Consider the following 3,539-nt stretch of genomic DNA (forward strand, 5'->3'; position numbering starts at 1 on the left):
ACCCTGGGGGTCTTCAAGAGGAGGTTAGATAAGCATCTGGCTGGGAGCATCTAAACCCAGCTCTCTTTCCTGCCTATGAAGGGGGTCGGACTCGATGATCTATTGAGGTCCCTTCCGACCCTAACATCTATGAATCTATGAAAATAAAGGTTATCATTGAAGGAAGATGTTAAATATTATTTCATTTAAAAATATTTCCATATTTAAATGAAATATTGTTTCAGGAAGCTAGAGAAGCTCAAGTATGGAACGTGCTGGACTACCAAATGATTTATTTCCATTTATATGAAATGGTGACACAATCCCAGATATAGACACTGGCTGGGACGTTCCAAGAAACCTAAGGGATTTGGGCCTCCAGGAAGTCCTGTCCATCCAGATCTCTGAGGCTAGAGTAGGATCTGGTCTGTAAAGGCCCAACAGGCCAGCCCAACCTTTACGTGAAATAGGTCACGAATCCATCGTCAGCTTGTTTCGCCTTCGTTTAGCTACTCTGCTGTGCTGGGCAGAATTTTCTTACATTACAGTTACATTACAAAGCTTTGCTTGCAATAATGCCTGTTTGGTGTTTTTTTTCCTTGTAGAAGTTAGTTTAGTGCTTGTAGAAGAGAGTGGATTGACACGATCAGGACAGCAAAGGTTTCCATTTCTACCCAGAACAGGTACAGTGTTAGCAAAGCTGACTTCCCCAGCCTGGCCCGAGGAAAAAGAAAGTTGTGATTTCTAGGTCTAGCGTAGACAAGACAAGTGAACACACGGAAGCTGGTCCTAATGAGATAACTGGCAGTTCCAGCAGATGGCAAAGGTCAAATGTAAAGAAAAAACTGAATTACTTCTTAATTTCAAAGTGGTCTCTAGGGCCATTTCTACACTGCCTCCCTGCACAACTCAGGGTTCAGGCTGAGAAACAAGCCCTTCTCCCACTGCCAATCTGATCCTGCTCTATGCAAACATATGTAGTAACCCTTGATCTTTAAAGCAGTCCATCTCTTCTCAGTTACATTCCCCTGGGTTCAGATTTTCCTTTTTTCAACCTTCTTATAATTTTCTAATCTGAGGACTAAAAGGCTGTTTCATTGCACTCTGTTCTACATGTGCTTTATTTTCAGCCCAATCATATTGCAATGCTTAAATAATCCATGCAGTGGCACTACATCACAGCTGGCCATCTGCTCTTCTCCAGCTTGTAGATAAAAAGGAAATGGGAAGAGAGGTGTAGAGGGAGAGACAAGATCACTGGCAGAGACTTTCAAAGTAATGCAGGGTGTTTTGCCCCATGTTTTCCATTTGCTTTAATGGAAGATGGCTAAATCCCTTGGTGCTGCTTTGACAGTCTCAGCTGATGCCATTAAATGCACCAGACTGAAATATGTTTGCAAGCAAGGTCACTGAACTTGCTTTTTTCTCCTAGCAGTGGGAGAAGCACAGTGCTAGGTTTGCAGAGCTCTCATTAAAACAGTACATCATCTCCCTCACTAATGCTGCATCACAGTCCTCAGTGGAAGCCTGTGAGCTATCACTGGGCCTCTAGTGTGCACGGGTCCTAAAGGGTCTTTTTCGCTTTCAGGCCTCTATGTCATATATGGGACTACCACTGAAAAACCTGCCCCAACCCACCCTGCCCTCCCACAAAATCTGAGTACCAAAGCAGTGTAGCTGGCTGAGTGCAGGCTAAGAAGTATATCTTGGATGGAGGATGGGAGAGTGGGGTTAGATCACTTGCTTAGAGCAAGTCTAGGCTGGTTTACACAGCCTTGTCTCTGGGACTTGAGGTGTTCTGAGTGGGGATGGGTATATGCGTTTTAGGCCACAGACCCAGGCATAGCACAGAGCTCATGAAGTACGCCTTTAGTTGCAGTATGTTCCTCAGGGCTGGCATGGATTATTACTTCATACGGAGACCTTATCAACGTAAATTCAGAGAGAGAGAGCTTGGTGTAACCCATGAAAATCTCTCTTAACCTCACAGATGACACGCAAACTTTGCAAATACTTCCCCCTCCCTTTTTTGATTTACCAGCATACCAAACAGCATTCAGATTCCCAGCAAATAACTGAGCCCTGTTTGAGATGTTGAGTTTCAGGCACAGTTAGATTTAATGGATGATAATTACTTGTATTTGTTTTATTTCAGTTTGTATTGTTTTGCTGGTGCAAGAATATTTCATTTACCAGTGGCTGATGATAAAGCTTTTAAAAGCATAGCATAAGGATTATTCTTCATATTTTACATGCGCCCAGCACCTTTTACCCTGATATTATTGCAAAATGCTATCTACTCTGAACACAGAGAAAGTCAGTGGAATGTAGCTCCTACTCTGGGTAGGGACCTAAGACAAAGATCTATCAGGTACAGGGGGCTGTTTATGAGGAACAGACAAGACCTCAGACAATACATTGACCATTAACTAGATCAGGGGTTGTCAGAAGAAACAATAAGTAAAAGAAAGAACATTGCTTCAAGAGGCCTGTGTTACTCTACTGTGTTCAGTCTGGGTACTTAAGAAGGCCCTAGGGGGTACACGTGGGTGGGTGGGAATGGAGTGCCGCCATGCACCATCCCATGCTGCCTGGCCAGACTTGGGGGGTGAGGGAAGCTTGCACACGGCAGCTGCTGCTGCTCTGCGTCTGGCCATGCACCAATACTTCCTCCCAGCCCTGCTCCACGTCTGGCCACACACCAACACCCCCACCCCGCTCCACGTCTGACCGTGCACCAACCCCACTGCCCTTTCTCCACGTCCAGCCATGCACCAATCCCCCTTTCCCCTGCTCCGCGTCCAGGCGCGCACCACCCTCTCCCCCACTCCATGTCTGGCTGCTGGGAGTACACTGACCCAAAAAGGTTGAAAACCCCTGAACTAAAGGGCTCAGATAGTGGTGCTTGGATGTGAACCTGGGAATTCAGGGAACATTGGTAATTCATATTGGATAGACAGACGGCTACATCAATCAAGTCATTTTGCATCTCACAAGAAACGTGTCCCCTGTCACTATAACAGCATCTTACCATTTAACAATCATTAGTGTACTTACCTTTCCAACACTCCTGTGAGGGAGAGCTGTATTGTTATTCCCATTTCATAGCTGAGGATCTGAGGCACAGAAAGAGGCTGAACAATTTGTCCAAGGTCATAGCAGAACTGGAAATAGAATGTAGGTTTCTTGAATTGCAGACTAATGCCTGAACCAGAAAACTCATCATAGGGTGATCCAGTCGTAGGAGCAACAGCCTGTTAAATATTTACATTTATAGTTGAGCAATAAGTTCCCCCAGGGCAGCACTTCAACAGTGGTGATAAGAAGGGAAAAAAGAAACTATAGGATCGCAAAGGGTAGCCACCTGGGATTTGTCAGCACATCAAATTGTGGCAGGTGATAGCACAATACATTACATACATCTGGACTTCTTTCTCCACGCAGGCATACAAGTACAATTGCATTGAGCTTTCTGAACTCTGTAATTCCCAGCTTCGAAATATGCATTGCATACCGTTTAATCATGTTAGTATGCTATATAGTAAGCACTGGTTAATATG

General features: G+C 44.7%; 1 long non-coding RNA gene across 1 annotated transcript in view; it reads right to left on the minus strand.

Annotated features, from left to right (window-relative positions):
- Nucleotides 1–3,218, minus strand: part of LOC102385511 — a 28,772-nt gene extending 25,554 nt beyond the window's left edge. The window contains exon 1 of the long non-coding RNA XR_324092.3: nucleotides 3,037–3,218. This is a non-coding gene — a long non-coding RNA (uncharacterized LOC102385511). The remainder of the gene's footprint in view (nucleotides 1–3,036) is intronic.
- Between the last annotated feature and the right edge of the window lie 321 nt (nucleotides 3,219–3,539).

Source organism: Alligator sinensis, unplaced genomic scaffold, assembly GCF_000455745.1.
Source record: "Alligator sinensis unplaced genomic scaffold, ASM45574v1 scaffold966_1, whole genome shotgun sequence".
Taxonomy (NCBI): domain Eukaryota; kingdom Metazoa; phylum Chordata; order Crocodylia; family Alligatoridae; genus Alligator; species Alligator sinensis.